The sequence below is a fragment of the Manis pentadactyla genome, chromosome 16 (genome assembly GCF_030020395.1).
Source record: "Manis pentadactyla isolate mManPen7 chromosome 16, mManPen7.hap1, whole genome shotgun sequence".
Lineage (NCBI taxonomy): Eukaryota > Metazoa > Chordata > Mammalia > Pholidota > Manidae > Manis > Manis pentadactyla.
In genome coordinates this window covers 60,168,555-60,186,386 of record NC_080034.1, presented here as the reverse complement: position 1 = coordinate 60,186,386, position 17,832 = coordinate 60,168,555, and positions in this window count along the sequence as shown.

The following is a 17,832-nucleotide window of genomic DNA, read 5'->3' as shown; positions in this document are numbered from 1 at the left end:
CCAGCTATCAACTCAGGGCTCACCATGAGAGTTGGAAAGCCTGCATACCAGCATTTAAAAAGACCCTCATTTTTGAAGCCATAGGATAGACTGCTACAAATCTGGCTCAAGCTTTAATTAAAAGGTCAGCAAAGCTGCAAAGGTGATTGAAGGCATATCCTTGGTAGGTCTCTATGCTAAAATCAAGGCCCTGAGGGGGTTGGGGGAAAGGCCCTGAGGCCTAGGATGGGAATAATTGTGTGAGTGATCCTTGGGAACTTGAACCCTAAATTCCCTTGAGCCATTTGAGCTGGTGGAAGCAACCCATCCCCCTTGTCCAAGCAGAAAAAACTCCCTCTCCTGAAGACCATGAAGACTTCATCAGAAACATATGCCTGACAAGGTCATATTTGTCCTCAAGATTTGCTCTGACCTCCCTTCATTGTCTCCAGACTAAACATGAGGGTCAGCTCTCAGTATAGCCTGAGTGGGAAAGTGCAAGTGCAGATCCTTCACAGGGAGGACATTATTTTGTCAACCAGAGTCACTAGATCTAGCTGATAAGAACTGCCAGTAACTGGGAGACCACAGGCCAGAACCTAGGAGTGGATATTGCAGGTGTGGGACTTGAGGGGTGTGGGAGTGAACAAGTATAAAAATATCAGTTTGGAGAAGGGAGGACTGATAGAGAAACGACCCCCGTGGCTCAGTATGTCATAGTCAGGCGAGGACACCTGGATGGACTACCAGGGCCCTGCTGAGATGGTTCTTTGAAGCTTGACTGCCGTGAAAGCCTGCAGGAAATGAAGTAGGGATAACAAAATGGCCTGGACAGAATACTGAGGAAGGAATCAAGCCTCAGGGAGAAGCAAGCCTTGGAATGAGTTTATCATGGGAGAACAAAGGCCCCAGCCCCTGACAATGTTCCCTGGGAAGGCTGGCTGGACAGAGCCTTGAGTCAGCTGATGAGGAAAACACTGGTGAGAAGGGCAGTGGTATCTTTGAGAAGCTCAGTGTCCCCTGTAAGGCTGAAGTAGGAGATGCTTCCATGGAACTAGCATCCCTAATAATAATAATGACTACAGGGGTGATAGGATTCCGTAATAGTCCAAGCTTAGTGGCAGCATTTGCACAAGAGAGGCAAGCTGGGTGTAATTACCAAAACTGGCAGCAAAGCCAGAACAGCAATCAGGTTACCTTGGTCTGTGGGCACATAATGAAAGTGTTCCTAAGGGTGAGATGGATGTGTACCCCAAGCATATTGTTTGCCGTGAATAACCATAGAAACCAAAAGACCTAGTAAGCAAAGGCTGACATTAGCTGCCTTCTTAAAGTAACGTCACACCCAGAGCGTCAACTGAGGCGGCAGCCAGGTCCCTTGAGGAAGAACCCTCAATGCCACTGCAAGTGATGTGCAGTAAGTGCTCCCCAATACGTCCCCCCAGAAACGGAAAGATGTTTCCCCAAGGACGAACACACTGTGGAAAGTGGATTTTCAGATTCTCAAGGGCTGCTTGACACAGGGACTAGGGACTGATGCCAAGCACTCAAAATGGGGGACAGATGATAAAAGGAGCTCTGGTCAAAGTCTGTTCCATGGCACATCCATGACTCCCCAAGATATAACCAATATTGACATGCTTAGCAACTGGCAGAGCCCTCTTTGATCCATGGTAAGAATTCTTATAGTTACGAAAGGCCAAATGGAAGCTCTTTAAATCATCTTTCCTCCTTGGTCCAAGAAAGTAAGGCAGATGCTTTTTGCATTCAGGAGGAATTGCACAGGTTTCACTACCAGAAAATACTTTTAAATGCAGAGATGATAGCTTCCATCATATACCCATTTAATTAATCTTTTTGGCCCTTGAAAAAATTAGGTGGATCATGGTGTTTGTTGGTAGACTATCTAAACTAACCAAGTGGTAGCTCCAATAGCAGCTGTCATTATGCCAAATGTGGTAGTTTTGCTAACATAGGTAAAAACAGTCTTGTTAACTGGTTATCACACTGGCAAGTGTCCCACTGGTAAAACAGAACAAGAGCACTTTGCTCCTTTGTAAAAGTGACTTCAATACACATTTGCTGTCTATCTCTAGGGTTAGGATTACCTTCCTGCTCTCTGTCAACATTGAGTCCTGCAAGAATTTTTGATTGCCATGAAGTCTTCTCTGCTGACATCATGCTACTTGGACCTAGAGAACAGAAGGCAAGCTCTAGATACTCTAGGGTGATACATGTGGGCCACAAAGTAAAAGAGAAACACTACAACAATTCAGAATCTGCCAAAGTTAGGGGCACCTAATGATTTGGGAGAATCTATATGACCCTCTATTAGTTTGGTTTCACCTGAAATGTGAACTTGAGACAAGAATTTGTGTGCAGGTCACTTCTTCGGAAAGTCATCCCCAGAAGAAGAAGGTAAATGAGGAGAGGGAGGGAGAGGAAAGAGAATGCTGGGATTCATAGGGAAGCCATCGTCCTGGACAATGGGACTCCATTCCCTCAGGAACTGAAAACTAGAGTTTGGAACTCCTGTTCCTAAAACTCCCAGGATACACATGAGCATTGTCTAAAGGGTACCCGTAAAGTCAAAGAAGACCCAGAGGCAGGAAGCAGGGACACTCACAGTGCCTGCTTGAACTGAAACGCTGTACATACAAAGTGGGTCTGAGCTGTGACCTAAGTCAGACATTGCTGTGGGGGATGTCATGTGGGGCACAGAAGCACTGGCCACATCCTTTAACGTGAAGGAAGGGCTATTGCACTTTGCAGTCCCTATTGCAAAAAAAAAAATACGTGCTTAATAGCCCCTTGATTTTGGAGGCCACACTTAGGAATACTATTTCAATCCATTCACTAGGTGACTTGAAAAACTGTCAGCTCTGAGGGGATTCCAGGGAAGCAGAGGGCCCCCCAGCAAATCCAGGCTGTACTGGAATGCGGCAGCTCTGCTACTTGCTACCCAGTAGATTTAATGGGGCTGGAAGCATCTGTGGCAGGTAGCAATGTTGAGTGGAACCTGTGGAAAACCCCGGTAGAAGAAGCACAGTGCCAACTGGAGAAGGCCAGTCTGCACCTTCTATAGCAGAGAACTGCTGACTTTGATAGCTCCTGCAGTGCTCCTGGGGCTGAGCTGAGACGGGTGCAGACCATGGGATGTCAAGTGCCGTGACACTGCAGGTGCCCATCATGTTGAATTTGGACCCCCAGAGGTTGGGCAGGTGCAGCAGTAATTGCTGTAAAAGAAAAATGGTATGTTAAGGATCAGGCCAGAGCAGGTACAGAAGGCAAAGCCAGTTAGATGAGTGGGTGGGCCAGACCCTTCCATCACCACCCGTCTGGCACCAGTGCTTGTCCCTCAACTCACACCTACGGCCTCAGGAGGGGTCTCCCTATGCCAGTCAATGAAAGCAAACAACATGTGCCTTCTTTGAGGACTGGTCGGCTGGATGGCTTGGGGTGGCTGAAAATGCCCTGCTGCTCTGCTGCAGCCCACTCAGGGGTGGCCCCAAGAAGGCACAGAGGGGAAATGCCCCCAGTGGGCAGAGCTACAAGCACTTTACTGTTCACTTAGTGTACAGGAAGTAATGGCCCCTCCTTCCTGATTAGTGTCCACTTTCCGTTAGGGGCCAAGAAGATGCCAAATTGGCAGGTTGGAGGCGAGGAGCTCTGGGGAAGAGGCAGGTGGATAGCCCTGAGGGTGTGGATTCAAAAATCCGCCAATGTTTGTTTTCATTGTTATGCCCTGTATAGAGTCTTCATTGCAGAGGAGGCACAGTAAGCAAAGGGACAGGGTGGCTTGTCCAGTGTGTGTTAAGCCTTGTTCTCAGCTGCTTCGGTGCTTGCCCGGTGTGGTCGCGTACAGAATAGCCATGCTGTTATGGTGGGATGGGTGGTGAACGCCTGGCCCAGCAGCTAAAGCTCCTACTAAGTAAAGCTAGTGTAACTACTGCCTTTTGGAACGTCCAGCCTGTCAGCAGAAAAGACTGATGGTAAATCCTGCAAGGAGAGCAGCCATCCCCGTGATTAATTATGAGAGCCCTCCTTCCCTGGGGAGAGCAGTGATTTGTCCTTGTGGAATTGACACTTCCGTCCATGTGAGTTGGTCCTGCTCCCAGGGCCTCTGCCAGCACTGCAATCCAATGGACTCACAAAACACCTGGTTTTCTGATATACTGCCTCTGATTAAGAGACCCACTTCCCGGTAAATGAAGTGTGAGAAAGGGCACATGATCATAGGATCTACTGTCCCTACGGTAGCCTGAACTACCTGGAGGCGATTGGCCTGGCAGAACACTGGCATGGTCTAGTGAAGCTCGAGTCCCCAGGCTCAGGAGCAATGCCCCAAAGAGGTTGGGAGGCCATTGTCCAGGATACTTACATGCACAGAGCCAACAGCAGATAGATACGGTCCTGTGGCCCCAGCAGCTAGAATTTATGAGTCTGAGAACTAAAAGTGGAAATAATGCTGGTCTTTCTCACAATGCCTCCCAGGGACTCAAATGCAGAATTTGTGCTTCTCATTCCTCTACTGATGAGAGATTTGGTCGGTGAGGAGAGCTCGTCTACTGGGGAATATAAAAGAAGCTGAAAACACCTTGCTCACTTGGGTGCCTCACACTAGTGGATAAGCAGGTGGAGGAGAGACTTGGATTCTTATCAGGACTTGCTCTACAGGTGTCACGAGTGCTGCCCTGCATAGTGGGACAAGGGGTCTGTATGTTTGCAAAACGTCTGGATTTAGTGGGTGTCACTTGGTATTTCTGTGCCAAATACAACTGGTGAATGGGCAACTGCAGCAACAACGGCTTGACAAAAGCAAAACAATTAACCGCTCGAACGTCTCCATCGGGTCCCCACTAGGCGAGCAGTCAGCTGTAGTGCTGGCCAAAGGTCACCAGTGAGATAAATCTGGGATGGCTGGTGGGAGGGATAAAATGGCCGCCAGCTACAGCCTCAGGACAGCAGGATCTCTAGCTGATTAGGCTGACCCTTGGGAATGAAATCTTCTGCTGAGATTGCTTCAACTCAATCTCACCCAATCACTTCTTGCTGACAGTGTCCTGCCTCAAGCTTGCATTATTTGTTTTTTGCTTTCTGCTTTTCTGGTGCTGCAGAGGCCTGAAGGAGCTCATTACCCACCCCCACCCCTCAACATACGTGTGCACGCCCTTACACAGACACACTGACATGCGTATGCACAGCTGCCCCTTGGAAGGTTTGGGGAAATGAACACCCATGGCAAGGATCTACCCATGGGGGATGGATACCCATGGACAGATGCTCCTGCTTTCTCTCCCCCAGGAGGACAATTCTGGGAGACATTCTTTATGCTTCTCAGGTTTTCAGCATGTCTTGGGGAATCACCTGGCCTAGTGTTAAGAATTAGGATCTAGAGTCAGACTAAATTTAAATCCTTGCACCACCACTTGCTTGTTAGAGTCTTTGGGCAAATTACTCAGACCTTCTAAGCCTCACTCTCCTGTGTAAATGGGGGTGATAATGGTACTTTCCTGATTAGTTGATACTATGATTTAAGTGAAAAAGGGCTAAATATGGTTAAATGGTTATCACAGTGTCTATCATCTGGTAAGCCCTCAGTAAATGTTAGCTACTCTTATTTTTGTTAATATCACTTTCTCTCATTATATATCATCATTTCCATAGTAGTACCATCAGTTGCCCCTTTTCTATCTCTGCCATTAAGAATAACTTAGATAGCATTTTAAAGCTAGTTCATTGGTAGATGTGTGGCTCCACATGCATTGAACAGAAAAACAAGTTATTGCAATTGTCATTAAACATTCATTAATAAATATTAATTGAGCAGTTAGACTATACATGCTACTGGGCATGTGGGCGTGTTGATGAATAAAGTGGACATGGATCCTTACCCTCACCAAGCTCACAGTCTGTGGTGGAGACGATTAATTACACAAGTAATTACAATGTGATTAGTGTTAATGATAAGAATTAACTACAGAATATGATGGTAACTATAGGCTATGCTAATGAGGCTATGGTTGCAGTTTTAATTTCCCTATTGGTTGGTTAACTTCCAGGGCTACAAGCTTTGCTCTGCTCTCACCCAAATGCACAAGGTTCATGGAGCTGGGCTGCTTGTGGACCCCAGCTCCCACTCCCCTTCTTTCCCAGCACTAACTATTTATGTGGTGAGAATTCTACATAGAGTTAGCATATGTCATGAGATGGAGAAATAGTTTACTCCTTTAGAGCCCCGTGTGAGAATCCCTTTAGGGACAACATTTTTTTTAAAGAAGTGATTTGATGAGCTTCTTAGAAGACGATTCCTAAAATAGTTTCTGTGGAGGGTTCATCTTAAAACGAAGTCCTTCTCCCTTCTTAGAGCAGTGCTGTCTAATAGAAATGTAATGTATGCTACATATGCAAATTCAAATGTCTTACCAGCTACATTAGAAAGGTGACATGAAACATTTTGAAATTAATTTTAATAATGTTTTATTTAACTCAATATATATTTCCATTTCACCACGTAATCAATATAAAAAGTTATACATTACTTTTTTTTATAAAATCTTGAAAATCCAGTGTGAATTTCACACTTCCAGGACAACTTAATTTGGACTAGCCATATTTCAGGAGCTCAACAGCGTGACATGTGACAGCTAGCTACCATATTAAAATTTTAGAGCATTTTGATAAATTCTGGTGGTACATTTGGAGGGACATGGGTGTAAAGTTGTAGAGAAAGTTCAGGAGTGTGGAACAAAGCTGCATGGAGGAAGAGAGAGAAAACAGAACCTCTAGGGTGGTATGGCTGCAAAGGAGCTGTGGAGACAAACAGGTATTTCACTGGAATTAATTTAACATTAGGTATCTAATTTGTAAATCCATCACTATGACTATCTGGAAAGCTTCAGCAAATCTGCATTGCTCACTAATGCCTCTCTGCAACTGGATTATTTCAGGTGAACTGAAAGGAGGCTAAATTCTGTGGCTGGTTTGGTGTGGGGGAAAAACAAGGACAGTTCCCAGGTAGGGAGGAGCACGTGGGTGGGGAACTGTCCCCTGTTTTACTGAAGACAGGCACCTTTCTTCCCCCACTCCTCTACACAGTGTAATCCCTGAAGGTTTATGGCGTTATTGTCCAGCCTGAACACCTTTCATCAGGCCTGTTCTTTTTCTCTTGGTCACAAAGAGAACTGTGGAGAACCAGCTTCATTTTGCAACTTTCCTCTTTGTTGACTTCTATAACATGCTTCCAGATCTCCTACCTCACTTGCTCCCTGTCCTCCTTCCAGCCTCTAAATGTCCCATGTTTCAGTCTTTGTCTTCCTGATCTTTGCATCAATTCCTTTTTCAGGAAATAAACTCAATTTTAAGGCCACCACACTTGTCTGCTGTATTTATACCTGTACAGATAACTGATCTCCTGTGCTTTAGGTGCATTTTTCACACTGCTTGCTAGACATTGAACATGGGTATATAACCTGATCATCCTAAGCCTGAACTCCATTTCTTTGACTAAACAGTATTTTCCCCGCACTTCTCTATTTCTGTCAATGAAACTCTCATTATTTGTTAACTCTGTTTCTGTCTGTCTGTACTTACTATTCATACACTTTGGTCCATCTTGTGTGGATAACTCTATTAGGGAATTTGCAGGATTCTCAACATTCTAGGCTGTTTCTTCTTGTGTTCCCTAGGTCTAGGAGAAAGGCTCAAACACATATGACCACATAACCGACTTCAAATGGACAAAAGAGCCCTTAGCTCAGGTAACATCCTATCTTATTCAATTGTTGAAGAAACTGATTTTTAAACTGTAGGATTCATGCACAAACACATTTCTGGAGGTTTTGATGCAACTATGGAGATGCATTGTTAACATTGGAATTGCAATGCATGCATAGACTCATGCTATTATTAGAAAAATTTACCCCAAACATACTTGATAAAAATATCTACTATTACATGCACTAGCAATGAAAGCAATGAAATCAATAACGAACAAGATAAGTTTAAAATAATGTAGAATTATAAAGAAAGAATAAGAGCAGTTAAGAGCCATAACCAAGTTTAATTGATGATACAGCTTCTAACAACTCTATTGAGAATAACTGACATAAACAACACAGAGTTAAGTGTACAATTTAAGTTTTGATATATGTTATCCACACAAACATCCCCAAAATCGAGATAATGAGCACATCTAGTATCTCCAAAGATTCCTTCTGTCCTTTTGTATTCTGTCCACCCCACCTATCGCTGCCTTCTCTAAGCAACCATTAATCTGCTCTTATCACTATAGATTAATTTGAATATTTTAGAATTCTAAGTAAATGGAAACTTACATACTGTTTTTTGTAGTTTACCTTTTTTTCACTTAAATTAATTTCTCTATTAGTCAACCATATTGTTGTGTATACCAATAGTTCATTTATTTTCATTGCTGAGTAATACTCAATTGCATGTGCTACACTAATTGTTTATTATTCTACTTGTTAATGGACATTTGGTTTGTTTCCATGCTTTGGCTGTTATGCCTCAAGCTGCTATTGAGCATTCATGCACAAATCTCTGTGTGGACACAGGTTTTCATCTCCATTGGGTAAATTTCCTTGTGTGTAGAGATATTGAGCATCTTTCCATATGCTTATTTGCCTTCTATGTATGTTCTGTACATCTTGGGGAAGTGCTTGCTCAAATATTTTGCCCACTTAAAGAAAAATTTGGTGTGCTTGATTTCTTACTATTGCATTTTGCGAGTTCTTTATATATTCTTGGTGAGTCTTTTTATCAGATGCATTTTAAAATGTTTTCCTACATGTTGAAGCTTATTTATCATTCTCTTAACAGTGTCTTTTGAAGAGTACTTAATTTTGATGTAGTTTAATTTATAATTTATAATTTTATAATTAATGTATAGTTAATCATATATTTCATATCATTTTATATAATTACATAATCACATGGTATGTGTTTATATGATTACTTTTTTATAATCATACTTATTTTGTTGGATTGTGCTTTTTGTGTCTTAGCTAATTAATATTTGTCTAACCCAGTGTCACAAAGATTTTTCTTCTTTTTTTAAAATAAGTTTTATAGTTTAGGTTCTATGTCTGGTCTATGATCCATTTTGAGTTAATTTTTGTTTGTGTGTGAGGTCTGTAGTTTACTTTTGTTTTTGGAAGTTATTTTCACTGGATTTTGAATTCTAGGATGACACAAGTTTTTCATTCAATTTAAAGGTGGTGCCACCCTGTTTTCCTGCTTGCATTGTTCCCATTGAGGAATCTGCTGCTTAGGACACACCAAAGATGAACATGATTCTTGTGGAGTTTTGTTCTTGTTGCTCCTATATTTTCTGTGCATGGATTGTGACCATTGAACAATTGGAAGTATGTTATTGTAAAATAAGTTAAATTAAAATTTCTGTCTGAAAGTGATTGCTTTATATTTTAAATTAATTCAGTAGCAGTGGTCCTCCAGCAATATAAAGGAGTTTGAATTTTGGGTATGTCCTGAGCTAGGGCACCAGTCTGTGCAGCTCCAGGCTCTGCCGTGTAGATGTCTTAGGAGACAATAGTGTAGCAGGTATTAGATGGCTGTTCTTCAGCTTTAGAATAAAACAGTTGCTACTTGACAAAATCTGGTGCCAGGCAAATTGTATACCTATTATAAGGGGAGACATATTAAAAAGAAATCTCTATCAACACATTTCATCCAAGGTGCTTTCGTGGAAATGAGAAGTTTTGATTCATTGATGTAATTGAATGAAGTAAAAATTTAGTATATCAAAATTTTGAGTAACAAAAAATTTAGTTGGTATCAAATCTTTTTATTTGTCTATAAAAAGTATCATAGTTTGTTTTTTTAATATTTTTTAATGACTTTTATATAAATAAGGTGAAAGATTTTATAAAACTAGCCTGATTTTTCTGTGGAAGTCACATGAATTCTGATGTTATAATTGCCGTTAGAGGCAGTTTTGTTACATTTAATATGAGAAACGAGGTAAAAATCTCAGAGCAGCATAATATACTCAGATATATTTAATAATATAATATATAAAATATCATCCATATATAATTGACATAGAAACTGCTTTCTAAATATATTATATTTTTGCTTTCAAAGAAACAAAGAGTCAAAGAACTTGGAGGAAATTTGTTCTATTCTATTCTATTCTATTCTATTCTATTCCTCTAACTAATGTTAGACCAATTCAGGACAGAAAGAGGTTTTCACCTGTTTCTGTTTTCTCTGTACTCTAGAGAAGAAGTTTCCACAGTTGAATACATACAACTAAATGAAGTCCGGAGAGATATATGATATGGCTATTTTTTCATCTTTTAAGTTATAGTGTACTTAAGGTTTAAGAAAATACTTCTTTCAGCTTAAAACTAAAGCCCTTAAATTGAAATATTATAATCAGTGACCAGAAAAGCAGTTCATAATCCTGTAATAACAAAATAACCTAGAAAAATGTTAACTCACTTTTTTATAAGTCACTTCTGTTAGTAATGGCCGAGTCCCTTGAGTTTCCTTTATTGTATGGAAAGTATCCTGATGCATTTCTACATATGTGCCTGCCTAAGATACTTGCATGTATTCTTGTTGCTCTTTATAGAGTAAGAGTAAATACAACAATGTGGTTTAGTGTGATGACTTTTTTGCAGTTCTTTGAATTAGCCTTAAAAATGAGGTTGTCTTTCCTTATAAGAAATTTGTTACTTAGCTATGTTTACCATGAATAGTTTCTTCCTTGAATCATGTCTGTTATACCTGTGGTTGCCAGTCTGATTACCCCATATCATAAAAATTTAGTATCTTTCTACTGCAGTTGTTACAGGGTTATTGTTCATTTTGAAGGTATAATCAAGTCCATAAATTGCTAAAATGACCATTGAATTTAAAGCAACTAGCTGAAGCCTCTTCCCCTAACAAGGCTTTAGCTCTCCCCTCCCCGCCTCTAAAGTCCTCTGAATCAATTTTCATCACAACTAAATAAGATGTGACCATGGTTCAGCTGCCTTTATTTATTTATTTATTTTAACTTTTTAATTTAAAAGAAATTTGGTACCATTAATATACAATTACATGAGCAACAATGTGGTTACTAGATTCCCCTCATTATCACCCCCACCACACACCCCATTACAGTCACTGTCCATCAGCGTAGTAAGATGCTATAGAGTCACTACCTGTCCTCTGTGTGCTATACTGCCTTCCCCGTGCCCCCCCCCACAGTATGTGTGCTAATGATAATACAGCTGCCTTTAGTTTAATTTCATCACAATAGTTTTTCATAAGTTTTTATTTCATATATATGTACACACTACTCTGTATATTTATACATATGTATATATATATATATACCTGTTTTTCTGTTATACTGTGTATGGCTATTTTAATGTGATTTAGGTCTTAACAGCAACATAAATTATTTTAGAAATAAAATGGCTCACTTTCATTCATTTAGACATTTGGTATTATTTGCAATAGGGCTAATATGGAAAGAGAATAATATTTGTAGCAATTGTCTATTGGATTCACCTGGCAAACAAAGACTGGGACCAACATAGCTTGGAGAAAAATTATTGTATTTTGGTTTATTACACTTTAGTATGCTGTGATGTAGAAGATGGTGTTGTTCCTTACCTTTTTTCCCACATATTTTTTGTCTTAAGTTTGCTAAAAATAGTGGAGTAAAAAAGGTGTATCTTTCAGGCTTATGAGATAACGGAAGTTCCATTCATATGTGTGGCAACATAAAGAGCTGAGGGATGAGGGAATGTGCATAGTTGGCACCACAATGTATTTAAGACATTACACACAAGTTCTGTTTCCACGGGCAGGCTGCTGAATATAACCTCTTTGAAGAAACCTGATTCTGGGGAAGTATAGTGCACATCATTTTAACAAATAAAACTCAAATGATCTTGATGGTCATTCTTTTCTTAATACATAGTGGCATTCTTGTTTTATGTTAAAGGCCATTCTTGGTAGGATCTTTGAGAAAACTCAGAGTTGTACACAAGCTATATCTTCCCAATAAAATGGTTTGGGTGGCAGCACTCCCTGGTTGTTACCTGTTATTCGTGCTGTGGGCTCTGAGACATGAGCATGGCATCATAATTCCTCTGCAGGCAAAGGATTGCAGCAATATTTTCAGTTGTCTAAAAGAGTAAAAAGTTATCTATTGCTTTGCAAATTTGGACCTTTGCTACCTGTTGGAAATAAGCATTTGGCTTGAGTACTTCACTTCTTAGCAAATGTAACATCAGAGGTTGTAATTGCTTTGCACAGGTCTGAAAAGGATAGGATATTTGGACATTGTAAGTAGTCAACTCAGTTTTGTATTAAATTAGCTGCATTAAGCCAGGTAATCCCTCTGAAATACATTCTGTTAAGTAAGAGAGATGGTAATAATGAAGATTCATTCTTGACTTCCATGCTAAGCATCCTGCTGGGATAAGAGTTTTGAAGCAACACCGTCTGACAGCTGGTTAGTTAATGAGCTCTCAGCACCTAAGTGATTGTAAATAAACTGAATTGGACTCACAGTTTTGAAATAACACTTACACTAGCTTTGCATATCTATTACCTTCTACATGAAACTGTGTATACAGACATATGTTTGACATACTCTGCATGTGTATGAGTGTTAAATGCGTTTGGTACCAGGTCAAAGTTGTTTAAAAGGTCTTTTTTTAATTCTGTGAAGTCGGTAATTGTTAGCAAGTCACAGCTTAAAAGCATTGCTTAAATTAAATCTCATTCCTGTGTGTGTGTGTGTGCTGTAGCTACAGTATTGATGACCTTGGGCCAAATTGTTAAGGACAGTGTAGCAAAACAAATAGTCCCTGGAAGTCCAGAGATCTGAATTTAAAAGCAGGCTCTGCCAGTGTCAAGCTCTGTAACTGTGAGAAGGAGCTTCCTCTGAAAGATCCCTCACCATTCTCCTCTTTGCCAAGTAGATTAGCACTTCTCTTTTGGGCCACCACAATTCTTAAACTCATACCCGTTTGCTTCTATTAGAGTAGTAGTCACAGTGTTTTGTCGATTTTGTGCTTCTCTCTCTCTTCGCTAACTGGGCTGTGAGCTCTTGGAAAGTACTGATTATGTTGTATATTTATCCTCTCTGCCCAGTGCAGTTTGCCTTATGGGGAACACTCGGTGAGCATGTGCTGAATAAGTGGATTTGTGTATGAGGCAATTGAGATGGAGTATCTTAAATGACTCAGTGCTTCCTGCTTATAGCTTGATATTTAGTTGATAGAGTTATTTAATACAATTGGTATGTAATACATTGAGTTGGGAGAATGATTCCCAAACTTATCACTGGATTATTCCAGATTACAAATTCTTGGGTTGGCTGGGTTTGCGATGAACATCCGAGCATCATTGGTTGTGACTTATCAAGAGTAATTGTAATATTTTATAGTCATTCAGTCACATTCCAAACCTCAACCATAGAAGAAACTTTTTTTATGGCTATTTTTGAAACAGGACAATGAGGTTATTTTGCCATACCTTTAAGAGTGTTTTTCTGATTTTTAATCTCATTTGATTATTGAATGCATTAGGTATTGACATTGGTAAAATGGGCAGCAATGCCATAATTTAAAATTTTCTTGAAACCTCCAACCAGAACACACATGAATAATGTAATTCTGGATTGCTGAAATTTCTAAAAGCATGAGCATTTAAAGGTAGTAATACAGAAATATGATTTTGAGATTTCAACAAGAGAATTACTTTTCTCCCCCATTTCCACATATATGTAGGGATGGGTCTTCATTTGGATCTGAACCCTGGAAGACAGTCAGCAATTTGGGGATTGAACTAATTTTCCCTTATGCCTAATTAATAGGCTTTGCTTCAGACTACTTGCTAGAGAAAATGTCCCAGACATGTTTTATTCTGGCACTCATGGGGCTTTTTATTTAAATACTTACATATTTTTAATTTTATTTTTTGTCTTAAGTCTCAATGTTATTTATGATTGTGAAATATATCACAGAGTTAAATATTCAAAAGTTGCAAAAGTATATGTAATGAAAACTTGATTACATACCCCTGGTCTCATTTACTTAGTTCCCTCTCCTAAGGCAACCAATGTTACTAGTATCTTAACACATTTCCAACAATATTATATGTACAAGAAGTATACACTGCCCTCCCCAACACATATACATTTCCTTTTGGAAGTTTAAGATGGTAATATAATATTTGACTGTCTGTCTCTGGCTTTTTTTAATCTAATGCTGTATCTTAGAGATTTCTTTGGTTGAAATAATTGAAAAAAACTAGATTCATTCTAAACAGCAATCAGTCTTTATAAGACATACAACTTCTTTCTGGTCTATTCATGTATGTTTGCGTTTTATTTAAAGCTATATTACATTTTTATTTTTTGGTTTATCTAGTCATCCTGCATTTAATCATGACATCTTCAGTATGATCAACTGTTCATTTCAAATTTTTGCTTGGAAAGGGATGCAAAGGACAGATGTTTTTGGGCATGGTATAAATTTAACCTTTGGGCTTTGAGCAAATATTTTTATGCATAACAGAGGATCTATGCTATTCAAGGGTGTGGAAACTATGATATGATGAAGAATCATTGAAATAAATGAGTACTCAATTATCACCCTCAAATATTAAGGGTCTATTATAAAAGACAGAATTAGACTTATGTGGCTCTGAAAGGCAGAACTAAAATTAAACTGAAATATGTAACACATCATTTCTTGTTCCCCTGACTTTAAACATAGTGACTTTGCAAAATGAAATGGGCTGTCTCGTAAAGTGCATACCCGAGACTAGACTGGTCCTTTTCTGGGGTGTTGTATACAGGGGATCTCTGTACTGTAGATGTGCACTAGGTGACCACTCCCAGCCCCCAGCCCCCTGCCACGGCCTCTCCCAGACCACTGCTGACAAGGTCAGGGCTTGGGCTGCTTCATGGCTGAAGCTGCTCCTTCTCGGTCATGAACTCACCTAAGGAAGGAGCAACACCAAAAGACCAGCAGCGGCTCGTGACCGCAGGCAGAGACGAATGGTTATGGACTTTTACATGCCAACCGGTAGGTATAATAGAAATAAAAGGAATTTTCCTTAGGTTAAAACTAATAGAAAAATGTAAGAAACATTTCAGACCTAAGCAGCTCCATTTTTGTGCTGAAGGAAGCAGTTCACAAGGACAGAATTTTCCCCTTGAAGAGCACATGGCTGTATATGTTTATCTAGTGCACACCTAGTGAGTAATGAAACAGTGCTAACTAGTTCTTGATCTGTTTTCTTATTTTCAGTTTCCAGCAAGGTTCTTGAGAGCAGGGTTCGTGTCTAATACACCTGGAAATGCTCCATCATCCGATCACGGTGTCTGGCCAAATATTTGTTGAATGCCTCATAAATCATAATCTCAGTCAAGGCCAATTTCTTTACTGTCCTAGATGAATATTTATAATGATCATTATTAGCAGGAGGGTGCCCCCTTTTCATTCATTTTGCTTCACTAACCTAGATTGTGTCCTTTTCTCCAATTTTTCTCCAAGTTCCTCAATCCTTCAAGTGGGATCTACTTTTTTAAACCTCATTATTGTCTCTTTCTTTTCCATCTTCGCTCTCTTTAGATACCTTAATACTTAATACCACATAGTTTACACTAAATTATTATAATCTTTTATTATTCTATATATGTATATGTAGATATATGTATATATGTATAAATACATATGTACAAAGAGTTCCTGTATACCCCACTCACACCAGTTTCCCCTATTATGAACATCTTGTATGTGAGTGGTATATTTATTACAATTGATGAGCCAATATTGATACACTGTCATTAACTAAAGTCCATAATTTGCATTAGCATTCATTCTTGTTGTCTATAGACTTGGACAAATGTATAATGACATGTCATGTATCTGCCATTAGTGTTGAATAGAATAGTTTCATTGCTCTAAAAATCCCCTGTGTTCCACCTAATCATCCCCCACCCCTGGCCCCTGGCACCCACTAATCTTTTAATGTCTCCATAGTTTTGCCTTTTCTTGAAAACATATCATAGGAATCACACAGTATGCAGTCTTTCAGATTGACTTCTCTCATTTAGTTGTACCCATTTAAACTTCCTCCATGTCTTTTCATGGCTTGATAGCTTTTATCACTAGATTAATATTCTAATATATGGATGTACCACAATTTGTTTATCCATACACCTATTAAATTCACCTATTAAAGGCCATTTCTGTTATTTGTAAATAATAATTTTTCCTTTATACAATGTTTAAAGGATTAATTAAATGCAGGAATAAAAACTAGCTAACGTAACATTATTTTCAGAAACAGATTAGAAGATATGCCTCAGTGAAACATTTGACTAAAATCTCCTTTACTATGAGATCAATACCTGTATTTTATCGATATAAGACAATATTTAGATTTTAAAAATAAACATTTTCTTTTTCTAACTATAGAAAAAACATTTTAAAAAATTCATTTTATGCATGATCAGGATCTTCAGAAGTATTACAGTGTAGAGAGAAATCTTTTCCTATGCGTGTTTATCTCATTGTTATTTTTCAAAAAATATTAGTTAGAAAGTTTTTAATGTATATTTTGTTAAGGCTTGTTTGTATTAGCGTCCTAGAATGTACAAAGGGAACTTTGAGTCATGTGGTCCAGTTGATCAATAGTATCTGAATTTCTTCTCTGATATTGAAGGTAGGTAGACTTAGAGCATGTTTGAACAGTGGGTTTCACTTTTTCAGATAATTCTAATCATTAGAAAGGTCTTCCTTTTATTGAACTAAATTCTGTTTCCCCATAATTTCTACACATTCAATCTAATTCTACTCCATGAATCATAAAGAATACATTTTAGCTTTTCCCCAATGACAGCCTTCTGAATATTGAGAATATAGCTCTAATGTCACTTTACATTTTCAATTCCTAAGCACTTTATCAACTTAGACATCTTCCTCTGGGTGGTTGTGTTAATATTGTTCTTCAAAAACATTTTGTGGATGCATATTAAGTTTTTCTCATTCATTCATTTGCCATTTTTGGAGTGCCTACTACCTTCCATATGCTGTGTTACATTGAAAATATAATGGTAAACCAGGCAAAGGGTATCCCTTCTATCATGAAACATATTTTTCAGTGGGCAAATAGAGACCAACTAAAGAAAAAAGTAAATGAAATACTATCGTTTGCTTACTCTTGTTGGAGAGAAATGGATAAAATATTGCCCTTCAGCTGAGATCTGGCAAATGACATGGAGAAAGCAGGGACTTTGAATAACACCTAAAGGTTTCTGGCTTAAGCAGCCAATGGAAGGTATCTCCTGTTTGTTGTTTGTTTGTGTGGGTGCTAGTGTAGGCAAATCAAAAGCTCCCCTTGGTATACGTAAACTCTGAAATTGTAACCGCCCATATTGCCTGCTTTTATTGAAGCCCCTCAGACTTCTCAAACAAAGAGAAACCTGAGTCTCTTAATCATGTCCCAGAGTGTGGGAATTAGACTGGGTAATTAGAGATTAAAGGAAACCTGACTTTGCAAACCAAAAGAAAGCACACTAAACAGACACAGGACTCTTAATTCCCCCTCAAGGCCATAGGTTAACTCTAGACTGATGAATCCTTGAGATGTTTTACAGGAACTTAGACAACCACCAGATGAACCGCCTGCTGACCACAAGCAGGAGACCCTAGACTGGGTGGAGCTGATGACTAAAATTCCTGAAACCATCCCCTGTCACCTCACCACTGACCAACCAGAAGAGTATGCACAAGTTCATTACACACCCTGCATCTCTTTCCCACAATTTTGCTTTAAGAAGTCCTTGCTTAT